Below are 23,299 nucleotides of genomic sequence, written 5' to 3'. Positions count from 1 at the left end.
AAACTCCATAAGTTGAACCCACTCATGTTGCGATAGTTGCTCTGGCCTATGGCTTATACGTTTTTCATATGTGGCATAGCGGGTATAAAAGTTCCTTTTCCATTTACTCTTTTTGTTTCTGAATTCGTCCCCAGAAGTCAGAGCCAAAGTGGGCTCCTTCCGGGTCTCATCAAGTTCCCATTTATCCTAAAACGAGAGACAAAAAGATCTTCTAAGAAATGAAATAGACAGTTTTTTTAAATTAGTGCAAGTGTGTGCAGATCCAAATGTCCATACCTTAATGTTATCCCATAACCACTCTTTGTCGCCTACATCTTGGAGCTCCCAATTTTTTGTCCAATCAAATCGACGTGACGTTGCCATTAATACTCCAATAGATTCAGAGAACAAGCTTGGATGTTTCCGAGGTCCCACTCGTTGTCTGCCTTTCCATACCAATTCCAACTTTGAGCCATTTGGTTGGTCAAATACCTTAGGAAAGGTAGACACTAGATAAAGCAATACCGCTCTCATCACCATTAGGATCCTCTCGAAATCGTTTGACCATTGCACCTGTCTAAATCGTCACATAAAGCAATTCATCAAGTAAATCCATCAAGGAAGACACTAGATAATAACCACTCCCAAAACATTAAAAAAAAAAAAAAAAAAAAAAAAAAAACACAAAAAACGAGCTTGTTCCCACAAAAAAAAACAACACAAAAATGAGTTTGTTCCCACAAAAAAAAAATAGCACAAAAAACTACATATAATTATCGTCACTGTCATTGTTTTCATCATAATCACTATCAATGTCTTCATCATAATCACTATCATTGATGAAGTCTTCATCACATTCGACACCGTCAATGATATCTTCATCAATAGTATCCGCAACAACTTCTACTCCATCAATCTCACTCCTAGTCCAACCCTTAATGTCATGTGTGTTGTCAACTATGTTATCCACATCTTACTGCATGCAAGACGTGTTATCTTCAGTCGACTCAACTACTTAACCCATATCATACAAGTCCCTTGGAAGCGGCTTTAACACAACTCGCCAATTATCATCCAAATTACCTTGGAGATAAAAAAAAAAAAACTTGTTCAGCTTGAGATGCTAGAATAAACGGTTCATTCGTAGCTAAGGTTCGTGTAAAGTTCACAGTAGCGAACCCATATTCATCTATTTTCATTCATGCGCGATTCATAACATCCCACCAATCACACTTGAACAGAAACACTCTATTCTCCTTGCAATAACACAACTCAACTATGTCATTCAACACACCATAATAACCAATACTACCGGTCACTGGGTTCATGTCTTTCGCGCTCGCAAAGCTTGATGTTTATGCCGATACAAAAACTCCACTATTATGAGTTTTCCTTCGTGACTAACGAGCTTTTGTGTGAAATCTGTATCCATTTGCAATACATCCCTTGAAACAATAAGCAAATCGACTAGGACCATATGCTAAACTCTGAAGTTGCTCGCTGACCAACTCCCCATTCTTTTTCATTTGCTGGACCTATTCAGATAAGGAGAAAAAAATAATGTTGAACTTCATAAAACATAAGCAATCAAGCAAAGTAGCTCCAATAAAAAAGAAAGAAGACAAAAAAATGGCTTCTTTTGCAACAAACAACATGGCAGAATATTAGACTTTTATTACAAGGTTTGAGGCTCAGACCTCAGAACACTCTATCTGAAGCAGAATAGAAATTGTTGTACATGAGTAACTATTACAAGGTTTGAAATTTTGAATAGCCCTAATAACTTTACCACTATTGATAACACAACTAGATCAAGTAAAGTCATTATAGTAGATCGACAGTAGATCAAGATATACTCTGAAGCAAAGAAAAAGAGCTATGTAACAGAAGCACAATCATTAGTGTTGTAGGTTTCAGCTCTGGAAGGAAAAACCAAAAAACCGGACCAAAAGGGATTTCTCTAACGAGATGAACTACAATATTCATAGTAAAATAGATGTCACTGATGACAAGTTAAACAAATGTCACTGACAAGTAAATCATATATACGATCAAATAATCTAACACCTTGATAAGTTCGTGAGGCAAAATGCTAGGAAAATATGTCCTGAAACATTAGTCCTTTTTTTTTGGCTAGGTCAGAACGAATATTGTTCTGAAACAATAGACCCGTCGATATAATTAAAATTTCAATCTGTGAAACAGACAGAAACTCACCATCACCACTTCTCTTTTGAGGAGCATAGGCAGACTGACCAAAAGCACTTGTAGGGGAAGACCAGCATGACCAATTTAATTAGTTCCTGACTGGGACAGGGCTCCAACTAATATGGTAGTTTGGAAGCATGTTTGTGTAAAAGTAACGTGGTCTGGCCACTTTTTCGTGAGAAGGCCTTGCTGCATAATGAACCAACCGAATGACACTCAGCTAGATTTCTCAGTGGATAATGACACTCAGCTGGATTTCTCAATAGATTGGGTCTGGTCATCTTAACAATAAATGGCAGAACTACAGGTTGCACATTTGACGACGATGAAAAGGTTATTCCAAGGCCTAAAGTACTAAAGTTTAAACTTCATATAATCATATATGTTCAAGAGAAACGATTAACAAAACTGATCAAAACCCACATAAATCAAAATTACACAAAAGGGAATCAACTATAAGCACTTGACACTAAAGAGCATATAAAAGAATTCAACATAAACAACTTTTATAAAACGAGAATTCAACATACTTTTGCAAAAAAAAAACAAACTCATCAAAATCAAACTTCCAGCTACTACGCTCAAAGGGGTTTCCCAGTGACTTGATTATCCCATTAAATTCTGATTCTCTAGACGTCCATTCTCATGGTAAGTAGGGATGCCACCTCGACTGCAACTAGCTCAACTTCCTCTGCAGATTCCGTTGTATATCTCTTGTAAAGTTGTAAGCTGTAGCTTGGGTACTTCGTTAATCTCCCCATAGCACAGGTCTAGCGGCTCCCTCAACTATTTTCCTTGTCAGAGGCAGCATCCCCTCTAGCATAAGTACAGCCATAGTTCGGAATTTCGGAATTTTCGAAATTCCGACAAATTCAAAAACCGAAATTCATTAAATTTCGACCCTTGTTGTATTCGGAATTTCGGATGATTTCGGAATTTCGGATATTTCGACGCTATATTCGGAATTCCGTTTTTTTGAAAAACCGAAATTCCGGGCGGAATTATGGAGTTTCGTTCGGAATCACGAACTATGAGTACAGCCATATAGTTGAATATTTGAATTAGTATTAGAAATCATTCTTGTAGGAGGGTTGGAGTTCTCCTGTTGGCTTTGGATAGCAGCTTGGTTCTGTCCCACAAGGCTTCAGTTCTTCTGATCACTGTTGCTCTGTTCTTTATTCCTGCTCCAAACTTAATTTCGTTCCAATGCTCCCATATCCTTGCAGAAATTTGCAGGCATACAGCCCCAAGCCACTTAGATGTTGATGGCTATTCATGACCGGGTTCAGAATTTAGTCCAACTAATTTCTTGAAATCCAGTTAGAATGAGCACCTATTCTGATCGATACTAAAGAAGTAAACCACAGCCCCCTTATCCTTTCATAAGTAAAAGAAGATGTGAAGTTAGGGATCCTTCACCAGTTGATAAAAGGGGCAATTTAATCCCACTATCATTTTCCTGGAAGCAAGCAAGTTTCCAGTAGGCCGTCCTTAATGTATGTTTCATTGTTTTGCAAAGAAACAGTTGGCTCTTAGCTGCAAGTTTGGAACTCAAAATTCTCTTAACATGCCTGAGTTGGAAAGTTGACCCTCTTGGCCTTCCCAATTGACCTTCTTAAGATGGATCCAAGTAACCATCTCTCCCTTCCTCTCTCAATCATGTTCTTATGAATTACCACCACAAGGTAATGTAGAGAGACATTTCCTGTCTTCCACTCTCCAGGACCCAAAAGAAAAGGAAACAACTAATACAGGAGGGAGGGGGAGGGAGGGTTACTAACATCTTCCTATTTTTTCCTTGTTCTTTGTGTTGGACAGACTAATTACCAATGCTCTAGGAACCTGCAGCTAAATTCCAAGTAGAACAAACATCCCTAAATAAGAAACTAAATCTAAAATGTACTAAACATCCTCTAAATATCCCTAAATTAGCTAAATGTAAATATAAATAAAACAAGTAGAATCCTTCTTGAGGCATGTTACTAAACTGTGAAATCATATCCACCATACCATTGAAAGAACTAGAAAACAATTAGTAGAATCCAAATTGCAAGAGTAGAAAATAATTGAGATGCTATCTACAAAACTACTTTGGAAAAAAGTAAATAGAGTACATAAACTGATATACATGATCTAACTGCATACAATTAACACTTACGTGGTTTTCAAACCATTTACCAAACCGTTCATTATGAATACGGTCCACATTCCTAGCACTTACCCACTGCCCGAGCTCATCCCTAATCACTTGTTTGTGCTTCCTGTACAAAACATTATTGCATTTACGACATAGGTTTATAAATAATATTTCTTTTAACTAAGGCACAATTTCAATAAAGTGGACTTACTCAATAAATGGTACCACTTCTTCACAATTGATTAGCACATACAAACGAGCTTGTTCCCACTCATCGTCTTTTAAAGTCCTAAACGTTCCTTTCCCTAAAGCACGACGGTATCCTGAAAAAATAGAAAATTGTCCATCCAATCCAACAACTCGGAACTCTTCATTCCTCCCTGTCCGGTTGAACTTAGTCTCCATCCCATCATCTAAGTATCTTGAGCAAAAAGTCAAGCATTCATCAGCAAGATACCCTTCTGCAATGGATCCCTCTGGTCTACTCTTATTACGAACATACTTCTTCATGGTGTACAGGTACCTGAATAAATATAAAAGATGACAAAATTTAAGTTCAAATTTTAACAAAATACAAACAAAAGTAACCATTACTATTATCTTTACTTACTGACCTTTCGATTGGGTACATCCATCGATAGTACACTGGTCCACCGAGCTTAGCTTGACCAGCTAAATGAATAGGCAAGTGCACCATAACATCAAAAAATGATGGAGGAAATATCATTTCCATTTTGCATAGTGTGACAGCAATCTGGTACTCAAGACGTTCCAACTCTGCAACCCATAATACTTTTGAACACAACTGCTTGTAGAAATTAGAGAGTTCAACAAGAACTAATGTAACTTCCTTAGGTAAGATTCCACGTATTGCAACTGGAAGTAGTTGCTGCACTAGAACATGCCAATCATGGCTTTTTAGGCCAGGTATTTTGCATTCTTTCACTTGAACACGACGCGATATATTTGATGAAAAATTATCTGGAACTTTAATACGTTTCAAGAATTGACAAAGCTTCCTCTTCTCAGTCAAGGACAAGGTAAAGGGAGCAGGGGGATATAGTATTTGTTACCCTCTTTAGCTGTAGAATGAAGTGACTTTCTCATACCCATTAACACCAAATCTTGTCTTGACTTCAGGTTATCCTTTGATTTCTTCTCTAAATTCAATAGTGTCCCAAGCCAACTTTCACCGTTGTTCTTTTCAATGTGCATGACATCTAGATTATGGAGTAAACAAAGGTATTTCCAATATGGGAGCTCAAAAAATACACTAATCTTCTTCCAATTGTGTGGCAAAGAATTATCCTCTCAACTTCTCTTTTGTCCAATAACCTTATCACTATTCACCTTACCAAATGTGATTTGGTCGAATCCATCTAATTGAGTAAGTACATCACTTCCAGTAAAAGGGCTTGGGGCAACTCCCATTTATGTCTTGTTATCAAAAGAACTCTTATTCTTTTGATATCTATGATCAAGTGGCAAGAATTTACAATTTCCTATATAATAGAACTTTTTCCCATTTTGCAACCAGTTTGAGCAAGTCTTCTCATGGCAAGAGGGACATGCAAGTTGTCCTTTAGTGCTCCATCCGGACAAATTAGCAAATGCTGGGAAGTCATTAATAGTCCACAAGATAGCTACATGCATTTTAAAATTCTGTTTTGAAGAGGCATCGTACGTCTCAACTGCCTTCTCCCACAACTCCTTTAACTCATCAATCAATGGCTGCAAGTACACATCAATGTTATTTCCAGGACTGCTAGGGCCAGGAATTAGCAATAACATGATGAGAAAAGGTTGTTTCATACACATCCAAGGCGGCAGATTATACGGAACTAGAATAACGGGCCAAGTGCTATGAATAGAACTAAGACTACCAAAAGGATTGAAGCCATCACTAGCCATTCCGAGTCTGACATTGCGAGATTCTAAACCAAATGAAGGATATCTTTGGTCTAAGCTTTTCCATTCCTTGGAGTCAGCTGGATGCCTCAATGCACCATCTTTCGTACGATCATCAGCATGCCATCTCATATCTTTAGAAGTTTTTGAGCACATAAATAATCTTTGGAGTCTTGGCTTTATAGGAAAGTATCGCAAAACCTTAGCAACCTTTTTCTTAAGTTTTGCAGATGAACTAACTCTATTTTCTGTACACTCCGAAGTCGTGATCCATCTTGACTCACCACATACATCACAGTTATCCTTGTCCATGACTGGTTTATTATCCTTCCAATACAACATACAATCATTTGGACATGCGTCTATCTTAATGCACTCCATCCCAAGATCCCGAAGTTGTTTTTTTTATTCATAATGATTCTTGGACATATTGATGTCATTTGGAAGTGAATCATTTAATACCTCAAGCAACATGTCAAGCGAATGATTACTCCAGCCGTTAAGACACTTTACATGAAGCAATCGTACTAGAAAAGACAATTTTGAACTCTTAGTACAGCCAGGGTACAAGGGTGTGTCTACTTCCTTCAACAACTTGTAAAACTTATGTGCTTCTTCATTTGGCTCATCCGTTCGAGTGTCACTAGAACTAGACTCATTTGTATTTGAACTAGGTGGTATGTCATTGTCTATACCAACCATGTTCTGAAATCCTAATGCATCTTGCAACATTGTATGCATATCATCACCCTGATTAGACTCGGTATTCACCTCCACACTCTCCCCATGCTTTGTCCAACGGACATAACTTCGTAGTATACCACGATTCTTTATATGATGTTCCACTATATGTTTAGGCAATAACATTAGATTAAGGCATCCTACACATGGGCAGTAAATCTCACCACCAAGTTCCTTAATTCGATTATTCCAAGCAAACTCGATAAATTTCTCACAACCAAGTATATACTTACGACTGCATCTTCCTAGAGTCGGATCCATCCAACTTTTATCCATTTAAAAACTGAACTACAACTACATAAAAAAAAAAAATAAGACAATCTTGTTCAGCAAGAATATCATATCCTACATCAAGTTCAAAAATTAAAATATTCACTAACATATCCTAACATAACATAGGAGAACCAATAAAAAAAAACTGTGACAAGGCCATATTAACTGTCCAAATGTGGGATTTACCACCAAATATTGGTCTCACATGGAAGAAAGCAATAGCTATGAAAACATAACTAGAACTCAATACGAGGAAAGCTAAAGCTTTAAATTTGAAAAGTCAAACTTTTTATCCAAAAATAACGTGAATTGATTAAAATCTATATATATATTGGATTAAAATATATATATATATATATATATATATAATATTCTAACAATAGAAAAGTCGAATCAATTGATCAAATATCCTTACGATATTTAGATTTAAATAAAATAATAAACTGCTTCAAATCACAAAAAAATATATGATGTCTTAAACAAATCTCTAACATAAAATGTCGGGGAAGAAGATGATAGATTACCTTAAGGTAAAGTAAGCAGTGGAGAAGAAGGCAGAAGCAGGGAAGAAGAAGAAGGCAACCGGTGAAGAAGAAGGCAGCAATTGGTGCGGCAGCCGGTGGAAAATATTTGGGGTGAAGAAGAAGGCAGCAACTGGTGCGGGAGCGGTGAAAAATATTTGGGGTGAAGAATAAGGCACTGGTGCGGCAGCCGGTGAAAAATATTTGGGTTTTCAGTTTCTTCTTTTTCTTTTTCTTTTTGTTATTTAAGATTCAATTTTCACCAAAATAAACGAGCGAAACAAACCGCGGGAACGCTAACATCTATTTTCTATTTTCTGCCTTTTTTTTTTAATGAAAATAATTATTTAATGTTTTAAATAGCCTTTTTGCAGCCATTGACGCCAAACACTTAATTAAAGCCATCCGCAAAATTTGTTCGCTACAAAAGGTGTGACTTAAAGCCACGACCACATTGAAACGGTTGCAAAAAATGCACCTTTTGCAACAAAAGGATAATCACAAGGCAAAAAGGTACTTCTTGCCACATATTTGGTTTGTCGTGGCAACAAGTAAGATATAGCCACCAAACCCCTGGCCGTGGCAATATGTCCGAGGCTAAAAGTCACTTTTTTGGTAGTGATCAACACAGCTACATGACCACCTTCTTCACTTTCACCAACAACCACTACACTGAACTTCTTCACTATACAAAGACACTGGCATCGACTGGCAGCACCACCAACCACCGTCAGGCACCCCCAACATCAGCATCATCCCATCACCAACCACCATCAGCATCAGACCACACAACACCCAATAACCAAAAAAAAACTCTCCACCAGCGAGCATCGAATTCACCTACACGAATTCAATCAATCAGTGAGAAAGAAGAAGTAGGAAGGAGGATGCGCAGAGAAGAAGGAGGGGAGTGGAGTGAGAAAGAAAAGTCAGGGGAAGAAGAGAATATGGGTTTCGGTTTTTGTGTTTTTTATTTAAATTTAAATTTTTTATTTTAGAAAGAAAGGCCCAAAAGTAGGCCCATAACTACAAATGGGCAGATTTTTGGGGGGTTTTTTTTTTAATGATTGAATTATTGTTTAGAGGAAAATGAAAAATTGTGGAGGGAATAGAAATGATTATTGGAGTGTTGTGACCAAATTAATTTATTTTGCAAATTTTACGAAAAATGCAGCGGCGCCATTGATCTTTTTGTAAAACAACGGTTGGGTTTGGTATTTCGTTCGCATTTCAATAAAATTGCAAAAGTTTATTTATAAACAAAAACTAATTCGATCACATGATGTTTGTGAAAGTGGATTTAGGTGAGAAAATGATGAAAATAAACTAAAATAGACTTTGGATTTCGGAGATAGAAAATCCATTTGAGTGAATCATATCTCCGTTAAAAGAGTTAGTCTCGATTTTTTATCCCTAATAACGACTCTTCATCTCTGAACGAGCGTTATTAGTGCGTGAAATCGATTTAGAACCCCATCTCTGGGTGAACTTACTCAGTTCCTAATTGTTATATTTATCAAAACACCCTCCCTAACGGATATAATCCTCACTCGGGCAGAGTTTCTGCTCCGAGATCACATAACTAAAGTGTTATTCTAATTAACAGAAAATAAAACTGAATTAAAAACATTTTAATTAAAAACTGAAAATTAAATTCTTCATTACACTAGGAAAACAGTAAACTACTCTACTCCTACTAATGGAATGCTAACCATTCCATGAGAAAAACTAAAACTAGACCCTTCTATTTATAGTTTTTCTGACGGTCTAGATTCAATCCATCTAATCTAAATCTAACGGTTACAAATAAAATATAATATCCTAGGGAATATTCTAGAAATATTCTAGGGAATATTTCAGAAATATTCTTTGGAATAGTAATGGGCTTAGACTAAATAGTTAAATAGTAACAGGCTTTGGCTTTATCTTCATATTCCAAACTGTACGACCATTTTTTGGAAGCTAGATACCGTTACGTAGAGTTTTCTGTGCTGATCATTTTGGCTAGTCAAATGCTTGAATCAGAGTTAGGAGACGGAAGATATCGACATTTGAAGTTTTCTCCTGACTTTCGGGATGATTTAGGTAAGTTTGACCAAGTTTTTTATTCGAAAATCTCTTCTTTAGCTAGCATACGGACTTAAGTTTGGATTCTTCAACTTGTTTCATGGTTCTCTAAGTCCATGAGCTTTGCTGGCAATTTGGAGCTTTAAATGAGCTGATACTGAAGATTTCAAGTCCAAGCTTTATTCAGCTGTATTCCTTGCTAAAACGCAGGTTTTATGTGTATTTTATCGTTGTCTATTGAAACCTGTGAAAACATAAAAATACAATTAATTTACATTTATTAAACACATAATTGACCCAAATGTAATGTCTCTAAAACACAGTTTTTGGTACTTATCAGCTGGTCCCACAGGAAAGAACAAATACAGAACCCATTGTTCTGAGTCTGTAAAATCCAAAGAATGTGAAGGATTGACTTACCTATATCCGAAGGTTTCGTCATCCCCACTAGGTTGTGCGCAATCTAAGTTGCCACAGCCAACTAGTTCTTCCTCAAAGAAGTCTGCCTCGCGCAGGTGGATGGAACCAGACACGTACTCACCCTCTAACACAGTCACATGCATCAACTCGAACACTGTGCTATATAACTACTGACTCTCAGGGACCTCGTGTCGTGGTTCGATACCCAAAACTGACCCAACAAACTGCCTAGTCAACTCATGCGAGCCTCCCCCAAACAAAATAGTAAACAAACCCTCGTTATCGCGAGCTAAGCTGCGATAGAAAGCTTGAACAAGAGAAGGAGAGTAATGAGCAGACGGTTCTAGTATAAACGACCTCCAACTGTACCTTTTCTAAGGATCTGTCCCTTGAAGAACACATCAAAAACCCCCAAATCAAATAGGTTTGAAAAGCCCATTTCGGGTATAATCTTTCAATTGGCAACCATGGGTGGATGTTTTGTTAAATTGAAAGTGGACATGAAGTTGGGTGAAAGTTTTCTAGAATCTGTAGGAAGGGTTTTGAATTTGGGGAAGAATGAGGCGCGCCGCGGGTAAATGATGCGTGGGTGCATGTCGGGTTTAATTTCTGAATTTAGGGTTTTTGCAAGAGAGAAAGATGAGTCGGGCAGTCGCACTATTGGATTTTAATTAGGGTTTGAAATTTTTGGCTCAATCCCATATGAAATGTGGAAATACTGAAAATGTCACGTTCCTTCTCGTAACGCGTAAAATGCAAATCCCCACTTCGTTACCGGTCCAATTTGGGCAAACGAGCTGTCCAGATGATCAACGCAAAAAATTCTATCCAACGGTATATCACATGCTTTGATCCAAGGGTGTATGACACACAAGATGATAGATGAACGCCTTGAAGCGTGAAGATGACATAAGTTGCATACACGAACGTGCTCTAAAAAAAAGAGTGTGCCAACTTGAAAGCAAGGTGCACGAATAGCGAAATGAATAAAAAAGAGTGTTACGAGAGCAAAGGGAACGGATGGTGGAAAAAATATACAAACGTGAAATTAAAGACTAACTAATATTTTTTTATTAAATTTTGAAAAAATTGTAAAAATGTGGGTCGTTTTCAGTCAGATTTCCAAGACTCGAGTCAATCCCAACCAGATGGTTTGATTACTCTGTGAAGCTGGGCTCTGTGTTTTGGTGTAAGACACATGTAGACTGTAAATACCGAACTTTTTCCTACATCAGGTGTGATGGTGTGAATTCTCTTCCAGATATCAAGTTTAATATCAGTCGGAAGAGATGTAAAAATTCATAATCATAGGGTACACGTTTTTATTGAGCATTGCTCCGTGGAGAAGAACAGTTTTTAGACATTTTGAAAGGTTTTTAGAAAGAGGGGAGAAAAGAAATTTTTAAATTTTTGTAATTTTTGGCAACTGAAAATTTTGTACAATTTTTGAGTATTTTAACGTCAGATTCTCGAGACAATAATAGATAGGTGCATACGATAGAATTAAACAGATCATGGTTTCATTTTGGGTTACACCATTTGTTTAATCCTAGATTGGCCTCGTCGATTTTTTTTTTTTGGTTCTGTTTCTCTCAAAAGGAATCTCTAACCATATAGAGGGTTTTCTACAAGAAGATAAATCCATATGTTTATCTAGTATCACCTAGGTTGCTCTGGGATGTAAGATCTTAAATTTTTATATCCTCAAGTTTTTGGAAAACTATGTAGAGATGTTATAAAGATAACTTATACCAAAGCTGTGATTTCTAAAGCCAAGTTGATCTTAGGCAACTTTCATGTCGGCTCTGAGGTGAACCCAATCCGGACAGACAGAGCTTCAGTTATACGAGTTTGAGGATTTACTGTGCAAGACATGATATGTCCTGACCCGTGCAAATAGCACGATGATATAGGCGACCCTTAATAAGCAAAACTGATCTCAAACTGCCCTTAGATTGTTTTTTTCTAGGAGTTGGTCTATGTAGAATCCATTTCCCGTGTTTTTAGAAAGACACATGACTAGTGTTGTATCAAGAATCCTTTATTATAAGCACTGGAAAAAACCAAGAACTCTTGTAAAAAAACAACAAGGAAAAGGTATTTTTAACAAAAAGAGTGTAAAATAAAGAAAAAGAAAAATGAATACTTGCTCCATAGAGGTACACTACTCAAACTATGAGTAAAAGTGCTAACAAGGAATATGCAAGGTATACGTGGACTCAAGGCTCTGGCACTTACAACCACACACTCTAAGTAGAGGGTTCGGTTACCTTTTATGATGTATTCCATTGAAGCAAAAGTAAAAGAATGAATGGATTGGAATACATCAAGGTAGAAAAATATTTAATTTTTAGGATCACTAGTAGCTTCAAAGGCTGTGTTTGCTTATTTAGGATTGGGAACCGCTTGTCCTGGGAACACACCCTTCTGGGCTTTTTCTTGAGTTAAAAGATTTAGAGATTGTTGTATGGATACCAAGATATGAGCTTGTTATTGCATCAAAGATAGCATCATCTCAGATGTTTTATCTAATAGGACATTATTAGGTTGGGTAACTGGAACTAGGTCTCTTTGGTTATTGATTTGTGGATTTTGGTAGTTCTGGTTAAAATTGAATGGAACCATAGCTCTATTCTGATTGTTGTAGGTACCTTGTCATTGTCTAAACTGGTTGAATGTATTTTGTGGTTTGGCATGATTTATGAACCCTGGAGGTGGCTAGGTTTGTGGATTGGTATTCCATTGAAAATTTGGGTGTTGCCTCCATAGTGCATTTGGTACATTGAAAGCACAAACTTCTTCTAGTTGAAGTGATGAAATGTTGTTGACCAAGGGACAATGGGTAGATACGTGATTTAAATTGAAACAGAAAGTGCATGTTGCTATATCTATGTTCATGATCGGTTGAGGAGTATGGTCTTTTTGTTTGGTTGTGAGGGCATCTATCTTTCTGGTGAGGGTTTTGATTAGTGTTTTAATCTCTAGATCGGATTTTACCTCAAAGATACCATTGGCTTTAGAGGTACTGGGCTGGGATGTTCTGGAATTATTTGTGTCGCCCCAATGAGTACTCTTTTCTGCTTGGTTATTGATAATCACCCAAAAGTGTAGTTTAAACCTCTTAATAGTATTACATTTAGGCTAATTATGTTTATAATAAATAAGAGTTAGTAATGTTTACGTGTGTTTGTGTATTTCAGGTCTTGAAGCTGTTTATTGTGTTTAAAGATGTCATTTTGCATGGAAAACGAGTCAAGATGATTGGTAGAAGAGTTTTATGTTTAAAGCCAAAGAATCAATAAGGAAAAGCCTTTTCAAGCCCAATCAAAGTCAATTCGGGTAGAAAAAGAATAAAAACGTCAACAAAACTTCAAATGGGTGTATCTTTTGACTAGGGCATCAGAATTGGGCCTACTTTATGTCAAAACTACTGGCTCGGAATAAACTTTCCAATGGATCCGACCTTGCCCCAATCAGAGCTATAAAAGTGGATGAAAATAGCACTAAAGTAATTTTCAGCAGTTGTGGCCTCTTTAGACTTAACCTAATGGACTTTGGGCTCACTTTAGAGGCCCAAAATCCCCTTTTTTGGCCCATGCGCGAAAATGTAACCCTAACCCTCTCCTATATAAAAAGGGTTAAGGCTAAACTTATTCTCTCCTTCCTCCCCTTAGTCTCTAATTAGTTTAGTTTAGTTTTAGTTTAGTTGAAGGTTAGAATTAGGTTAGCATTGTAGGCTCCATTAAAACCTTATCAAATAAAGCTTTAGTTCATCATATTCAATTCTTGTTTTATTATTTATGTCTTTAATTCACTGTTTTAGATTAATGAATATCCAATGAAACAAGGCTAAACCTCTATTAGAAGTCATGTGAGGATGATTAGTTATTAGTTGTTATTGTTTTCGCATTAGAATTTCAAGTCTTTTGTTGTGAGTTTCTAGAGATAGAACTCATAACTAGGGGCTAGAGATTAGAATCCCCATCAAAGAGATTTATGGGGGTGCTAAACTCTCATGCTATTGGAACCTTGATCCGAGAGGACTTGGTGTTCACTAGGGATCAATAGGCAATTCGATAAGCAACCTAATGATCAATCGAATTGCGTGGTGGATTAACCTTCTCTAATATCTTTCTCTCATTTAATTATACTATTTCATATCTATTATTTACTGTTTTCATATCATTATTACTCTCTCATTAGTTAATAGTTTGATTAGTCTAGATTCGTTACAAGTACGTGCAAGCAATAGTGGTTCGAACACGACTACTCTCCTATTTAACACATGTTTAGAGAGTATAATTATTTATTGATTAGAATGATTTTAGCATGTTAGAACTACTATTTTCACATCTAATTAAACTTCATCTTGTCAGTTCTCAAAAAAAGATTAGAGCTTCTATAGCACCTTTATCCAAAAAGTTTTCATTACTCATTATGTCTAGTGTTACTTTGTGTTCTTGGAGAAGACCTTTGAAAAAACATTGGACAAGAGTGGATTTTTCTAGTTTATGGTGAGGATATGAATAGAGCAGGTCAAAGAATATATCCCATGCTTCGAAGAACGTCTCACTTGGACTCTGTCTGAAGAATTGTATCTTGTTTACTATCTCTTCTGTTTTCTTCGGTGGAAAGTACTTCTTTATGAAAGAGAACACTACCTTTTCCCATGTATCAAAAGAATCAGGCTTCTGAGACAAAAGTCATGCATAGCTCTTGCCAGCTATAGTAAATGGAAATACTCTCAGCTTAATTTGATCAACGGATACCCCTGGATGATTGAACGTACTACAGACCTCAGAAATCCGTTGCAAGTGCTCATAAGGCAACTCATGCTCAAAACCGTGAAAATGGGGAGGAGATTTAAAATGTTAGGCGGTCTGCAAAAATCACTCGTGATAGCTGTGAGATGTATACAAGATCGAGGCCCATCTTGTAATGGTGTGTAGAAAGTGGAGAGAGGCTCGTCAGCTTGAACTACCTCGTCTGCCATCTTAGTAGATGGGGGATGAGAGATAGGAGATGTCTAGCTCGACGTGCTCTCCTACGTGGGTAAGTTTCAAATGCGCTAAGATTTGTATAGCCTGAGCATAGTCTCATGCACAATTGCAAGAATATTTTGAATGTGCACACAAATGTATTGGATGCTCAAACAGCAAAATTTGTTTATAGCCTTGAAGTTTTTGAAAAGTTTGCATGTAATGTCTATAGATTAGAGACTATGCCCTATTTGAATTTAACAATGGGCGCGAAACTGGGTTTTGGGAACTATACGCGTCAAGGGAGAAGATTGCTACTTCACCAGTTGGTGTGCCACCAAGAATCTCACTCATGGTGAATTTGAGGGAAGGGAGTGAGTAAGGTGGTTGGTCTACTGGAATCTGGTAGCTCACTACTCTCTTTGTTCGTGCTAGATGTTTGTCCTGATGGACGTGACTAGATTGGCTCTGCTTGATTGCTTTTACGTTTTTGTTAAGTCTATGTATCAAATTGAGCAATTAACGTCCGTTCTAAGTAGGGATTAATCCCACTTTTCTTCTTTAAGGGCTCGGGTTTACGCCTTTGTTAAGTCTATGTATCAAAATTGAGCAATTAACGCATGTAAAGTTCTTTAAGGGGCTCGGGTTTAAGACATGTAAAGACAAGACTGAATCTGAAATCACACAATCATGCATGCATGCTTGGTAACACACTAGTATCCTCTTACACTTTGTAGTGAGGAGGTTTAGAAATTACCGCCCAAGGTGTGCGTACACGACCTTTGGGGTGAAGGCGACGTGGTGGGGTTGACAAAGTGTTTGGTGTCTTGCGTGTCAACCCACCATTCGAGGGTTTCTTTACGGTTACAAATTTAATCTATCTAAAACCCACAAATCGGGTCGAAATGTGGCAAAGCCAATAAGATTCAATTGGTTGCCTTTATGGGCCTAAAACTATGAAAGCGGTAAACACGAAAAGTAACTACATTTAGCTAATAACTATTCACTAATGATTAATCAAACGAAATATTAATTTGATTTTTGAAAGCTAGAAAGTGTTCGTCAAATATTGGAACTTCGACCCCAAGTTGGGTTGAGATGCGCGAACGTGATGTTACACTACTCGCCTCGCGCATTCAATCGGTCCAAGTTGGTTGAATCCCCAACTCTTGGTAAGTAAACTTAAACCAAAATATTATACTTTCAAAACTTTTTTTTTCCTAATTAATTTTTTTGTATTTTTGACTTAACTATATGATATTATCTTAATCTAACATGTATAAACAACAATTAATATAAATTAAAACCTAAACATGCTACTACACTAATTTTAATGTTTAAACTTACTGATGGATTATTAATTAATTTTAAATAATTAATGAAAATAATTTTTTTATTTGAATTTTTGGTTTTGAAAACTCAAAACTTTGCAAACCTATCTACTTTTTATCTAGTAATAGTTGAATTAAAATAACTAGGGGAAATTAAAACTAGCTTACATACGAAGATTCTGAGCCAATAGAATCTTCGTTGGAGAAATCGAAGTTGCGACGCGGGTCTGACACGCGCGGGCGCGTCAATTGCGCAGTTGATAAGTGCTCAAAAAGTGCATTTTAACCCTTGATTATACCTCTTGTTTAGCCATCTTAATGGACTAACAGTGCTTGTAAGTCATGTTTTATGATTCTATAGGTACAAAAGAGAGTTTTGTATAATATTAGAGAAAAAATGGCAAAACGAAGCAATTCAGAGCATTAAGGACCATATGGGAAGCCCGTGGATAATAATGGAGAAGGCCAAGAATTTGAAGCCATGAAAGATGCGACTTGGACCTATTTTAAAGCATATTTGGAAACCCATGGCAAAAAGATTCGTTGCTTAGACCAAAGCCCGCAAAAGAAGAAAGAATGATGGACCAAAAAAGGGAAAGCAAACTCATGCATCTAGGACGCAAAGAATTGCACTAGCCCATGCATCCAGACGCATGCAGCCGACATTGTTCCCACCTCTTTTACAATTTTGGAAACCAAACCCTTATCGAAAGGAGGTTGATTTGTAATAGAAAACAAGCCACGATTTGAGATGTTTCTAGAGCTTATTGTAACCCCTATAAATAGAGGACCTAAGTGCCTCATGAAACTCGCCAATTCACTTACATTCTTGTCTCTAGAACTTGAGGCAGAGAGAGATTAATAATAAAAGACTCGGTTTTAACTAGTCGAGTCTTGATAAATTAGTCTTTCTAGTCTTATGTTCTCTAACTCTTCTTCTTCTAGTTCTTCGTGTTCTTCCTTCTTCATGGAAGGCTAATCTTTTCCTTCAAGGAAGAAGATGAAGTTGGTGCTTAGGGTTTGATAATTCTTCTGGTTCATGGTGTTCTCTAATTAGATTAGTTCTTTATGATTTTAGTTATTAGTTTCATTGCCCATACCAGGGGATGGAAGTATAGAATAGGGTTTATATTTTGCAATATTAATATCAGGCTAGTGTTCTTTACTTTTCTTCTAGTAGTGTAGTTCTTTAGAGTTAGGGAAGTATTCTTTGTGTTGCCCTAGTAGGGGTACCTCAAGGAGTGGCTACCTAGGGGAAATATTCTTTGTGTTTGCCTTAAATGGTGATTCATTGATTGGCTGCGCTATTAGGAAGTACTCTTTGATATTGCTCTCGGTAATACATTGAATGGATGCCCAAGCTTACATAAAGGAGAGAAGATATTATTAACATAAACATAGGAACAACCTTGAGTAGAGTTAATTATTAACGATGTTTCATCCAAGAGGGCATCAGCACTCGCTCGATTGCCTAATTGTAGTCTACTCGTGAGAACAACCATGAAGCAAAAGGTCACAAATCAAAGGTAGCAGTGGATTCTAATATATTGAATTCTCTCTCTTATAAATTCTCAATAGTTTAGATTAGTTTAGTTAACCAATTCACAATATCTACAATCATAGTTTTTAATCCCTCAAACCCCCCCTTTCCAGTCATATCCTTCATATAACATACACTTAAAAGTTGAACGATATTCTACTCATCATTTACTCATTGATTGATAATTAGGTTTTGATACACTTATGTTTTGTTCAATGACCATCATCCATCATCCATCTGCACATTCCATATTCCATTCATTTCTACACACAAAACGAACGCATGTCAGTGGTCACGACTTGTTGACACACGGGTGCGGTAAGGATGCGGGTGCAAATTGTTTATGCTTGTGTGCGGTAAGGGCGTGGTCACAGAAAGGATGCAGACGGCGTGGGTTGATCAACACCATTTTTGCTCATTTTTCTCCAGCAGTCTCCGGTGAACCGTCTCGTGCTATTCTTGAGCTCCGTTTGCTCATAAGTTTACTGTAAGTATAAGAAAATGAAACATCAGTTATGAAAATAAAGAAAAAAAAAACTTGAAAATTTTGAAAATAAGATTAAGAAGAAGAGTTCAAAGAGTGATTTTGGGTTCAATCTTCCTCCTTGTGCTTAGATCAATGACGGCGGCGCCATTTGATTTGTTGTGATTATAGGGTATTGTTGGGTGTGTTATTCATCTTAGATCATTTGTAAGGACAAAAGGTTTTTATGGTTGGAAAACCTCTTTCTAAAGTTTTCTAATCTTTCTTTAACTTGTTCTTGATGTTTAATTAAATGGTGGACACACTAGTTCTTTAACTTGAATGGTTTGAAATTTGAATAAACTATTGATTTGGTAGAGAAAACATATACGGAAATGGTTTAGATGGGATAACTTGCTCACATAGTTATACTCATTTGAATATGTCAAATGAGTATGACTAGTGTTTTCGGGTTGAATTAAGATTAGAAGAAGTAGTGAAAACTTTGTATTAAAGACAAGATTGAAAACTTTGTATTGATTAACTAAAGCTTGAAGAACATAAAAATGGAAAACAAGTAAATAACAAATTAAACTATTAATTAAAACATGTTAATCTACTCCTAATGACCAAAGATTAATTCTAGGGTAAAGTTCTCTCTTCTCTCACTTTGGTTTATATACTACACCAATTACATAATTACAACCTTACCCTCATTAGGGTTTTGGTAGCTTCTTGAGCAAGCTTGCTAATGATGCCAACTTTTGAGTTGACGACATAATCTTTGGTCTTGTGGGTTAAGGACATGATCTTCCATATTTTGGTTTTGTGCCCCTAACTGTTGACCGTTGACTTTGACCTTGACTTTTTGGCACTTTTTCTCCTAAGCTGGAATCTTCCCAAGCAGTGTCAATAGCAATCCTTTTCGTGCTAAAATGCATGTTTTAGGAATATATGTCCTAAATGGTATGTATCCTGCAAAAGGTAGCAAAAGCTATAAGTTCTGTTCATTAAGCATAAGAAGGGCATAATTGAAGTATTGTAAATGTAATAAAATGCACATTTGGGGATTGATCAACTATAAAATATATTCTTAACACTCTCTCCTCGTTATTCATACTCTCTCTATTTTAATGGCTAATGTGATACTGCTACTAATAATTGGCCACACGATCACCTTTGTCATGTCTTTAGATGCGAAGGTCAACAAAATCAAAGTGCCTCTCTCTCTCTCTCTCTCTCTCTCTCTCTCTCTCTCTCTCTCTCTCTCTCTCTCTCTCTCTCTCTCTCTCTCTCTCTCTCTCTCTCAGCCTTTTAGGCTGATAGATTTCTTGAGGATGATGAGAAATCATTTTTCTGTATCCACCACCAAGACTTCTCAACCGGTCTCGGGGTGGCAGTCATTAACAATCATACGTCTTTACAATGTCTGGTCTTATATACGAACTCTACAAGATTGTTGAAACTTCCCAAAGACTCTTTATACACACCGGTATTTTCTTGGTACGTATTTAAGAATATAATGTGATTATTTATTTCTTGCATTCCACTACTGAAATCTGTTACCATCGTATTAGGAGATTATGGTTAGTGGTTGTTGGAATTTTGGGTTTTTCTTGTGCTTTACATGATGTGGGAACATCAGAGGAGTTGGTTCTAGTTCATAAGTGCTACATGGTTTTGGAGGCAAGGGGATAGGGGTGGGAGTAGGGGTGGGGGTGGGTGGTTTCTATAACATTATTTTGAAGTTTAGCATGTTACAAATTCTGTTTATCTATAGTGGAACATTGATATTGTCTTTCTTGTTGATTTTATGAAGTAGTTTATTTGTTTTTGTTGTTGAAACTTTGGTGGGTATTGTTAAAATAATATTGTTAAAATGTGCCCATTCATATAGGTATGGATCTTGGGTGTTTTTAGACCCATATGAGGCCTATATATTAAGTTAAACAAACTTAAAATTTTGAACTAAATAAATCTACGAATGTCCTCCGTAAAAGTCTCTTTTATACAAAAACAAACCCTAAGCTAGCTGATAATAGCCTAAAACTATAGTTTTAACCTCTTAATAATATTACATTTAGACCAATTATGTTTATAATAAATAAGAGTTAGTATTGTTTACGTACTTTTGTGTATTTCAGGTCTTGGAGTCAACTATGTGAAGAAATATGTCACTTTTGCAAGAGAAAGAAGCAAAGGTTGGTTGCTAAGAAGTTCTATGATTAAAGCCCAAGTTTCAAGGAAAAAAGTCTTTTTAAAGCCCAGTCAAAACTGAAAAGTCAAAGTCAACGCGGGCAGAAATAGAGCATAAAAGTCAACATAAATACCGCAGGCCGTATCTTTGGACTCAAAATTCATAATTGGGCCTACTATATGTCAAAACGACCAGCTCAAAAAGATATTTCTAATGGTTTAGCCCTTGATCCAATTGGAGGAGTAAAAGTGGACAAAAATGCTGTTGCAATAAATTCCAGTAGAGAAACCCTTTTTGGACATATGTAATTAGGTTTTGGGCTTGATCTTTGGACTCAAAATTTGTAATTGGGCCTACTATATGTCAAAACGACCAGCTCGAAAAGATCTTTCTAATGGTTTAGCCCTTGATCCAATCGGAAGAGTAAAAGTGGACAAAAACGCTGTTGCAATAAATTCCAGTAGAGAAACCCTTTTTGGACATATGTAATTAGGTTTTGGGCTTGATTTAGTGGCCCAAAACATAGCTCCAAAGCCCATGCACGAAATTGTAAACCTAGTCCTCTCCTATATAAAGAGGACTAAGGCAAAACTTTAAATCACTCTCCCATTACTTTGAATAATAACACTTATTAGTTAATTAATCTTTTGTCTCTTAGTTTCTTTTTAGTAAACCTAGTTTATGTTTTATTAGCTTGGCCACCATTAATTTAATTCAAGTTATTTTCAATAAAGTAATTCTTTCATTATGTCTTCTTCTTTCTATTATTATGTCCATGATAGTCTAATGAACCATAGCTAAGCCTCCATTATAGGGGTTTGATTAAGCTTTGATGAAGACTTGATGTGTTACTATAGAATAGTTATAGTAAGATATTCCACTCTAGAAGGTAGTTAATTCACCATGAGAATGGATTTCAATTGCCTCACATGCTATTATTAGTTGATAGAGATGCCATGAATAATTAGGGATAAAAAGACCTAACCTTTATGTGAAAACATAAAGATTAGGGTTGAAACAACTTCATACTAGCATATTAAGAATTAATCATGGTGGAATCAAATCCCCCTAATATATTCTTCTCATTCACATCTTCTCATTAAATTGTCATAGTATAATTTAGAATATCTTAATTAGTTCAAATCACCATATTAGTATAACTAAACCACTACTGTCATTGATATTGTAGAATTGTTTAAGTTAGAAAAATTATTACGTTCTAAGCGATTAGGAGTGGAACGAATCTTTACTCCAGTTTTATTATAATTAAGATAATCGAGAGTAGAAACTTTGATGAAACGTAGAATAACAAATTTTCTTATTCCTAGCATAAATTATATTATATAGGGTAGGATGCTTTTATTTTCATTCTATCAAATGGCGCCGCTGCCATGCATCTTAATTGTGTTTAGAATAGTTTCCCTCCGTTTTTTCAATTCTACCAATATCCCACTTCACCCACCCACCCGATTGTTTGTGTTCTCACTGTGTTTACTTTTTTCCGAAAAAAATTGGATTTTTGCTCCTGGAAGTCGACTGAATTTTTTTTTTGAAACAATACTCTGAGCGTGCCCATGCCCTTGTGTACTCTATTTCTGAGCACGCCCGCCCTCTTGTTATTGGAAAAAAAAATCGAAACAATTCTCTGAGTGCGCCAGCGCCCTTTCTGAACAAAGCCCGATTCACAGGTTAGTTACAGGCTCTTGTTTTGTTCAAGTTCTTTTTTATTCAGTGTTCCGAACTTCTTCAATACACTAAGATTGTGTATCAAAGATGCTATTCATACGCATAGCAAGGAGGCATTCAGGTACTCCTTCTTCCACTCCTCGCCTCTTTTGTCAGAGGAGTTTCAATTCTAGTATATAAGGGTTGTTTGACTATTGTTAGTGTTTCTTTCATATTGGACTTAGCCTTGCATGAAATTAAGGTCTGGTAAGAAAAAACCATCTAGCGTTATATATCATAAACGTCAATGTACACGCCTATCTAGAATACCACACACTACACCTGCATCAATGGTTGACGAAGCAGAAACTCCTCTCTCTGATTTTACAAAGCCTTAAACGATAGCCCTAAGTCATGCATCGTTCTTGCAGACCCAGTGGGGGATTTTCGAATTCCCCAGAATATATTTAATTTGTTACTGGTTTTTCATGGGTTAGACCACGAGAAGCCTTATCAGCATATGTGTAGGATAGAATAAGTTCTTACGACATTTCATCATCCTACCGTAGGTTCGGAACAAATTAAACTAAGGGTGTTTCTTTTCAACCTAGCCGATAAGACGACATCTTGGTTAACTGCCCAAACGCCTAATTCTGTGGACTCATGGGCCAAACGTGTTCAATTGTTTATGGAACAGTTTTACCCACCACTAAAGACAGATGAAATGCTTCAAAAGATTCATTTCTTCCACCAGAATCCTCATGAATCCTTTTCAGAGGCCTGGAATCGTTTCACTGATCTTCTCATAGAGTGTCCACATCATAACCTTGCGAAAGACACACTTGTTCGTGCCTTTTTCAAAGGGCTTTT

The 23,299-nt window shown here is 36.6% G+C and overlaps 1 pseudogene; it reads right to left on the bottom strand.

Moving 5' to 3' along the window:
• Positions 1 to 742: 742 nt before the first annotated feature.
• Positions 743 to 7,249, bottom strand: LOC147504030 (uncharacterized; annotated as a pseudogene).
• Positions 7,250 to 23,299: the final 16,050 nt, after the last annotated feature.

This window comes from Coptis chinensis, chromosome 4, assembly GCF_015680905.1.
Source record: "Coptis chinensis isolate HL-2020 chromosome 4, ASM1568090v1, whole genome shotgun sequence".
NCBI classification, from domain to species: domain Eukaryota; kingdom Viridiplantae; phylum Streptophyta; class Magnoliopsida; order Ranunculales; family Ranunculaceae; genus Coptis; species Coptis chinensis.
The sequence above is the reverse complement of the archived record's forward strand: the minus strand, read 5'-3'. Positions and strand labels throughout refer to the sequence as shown.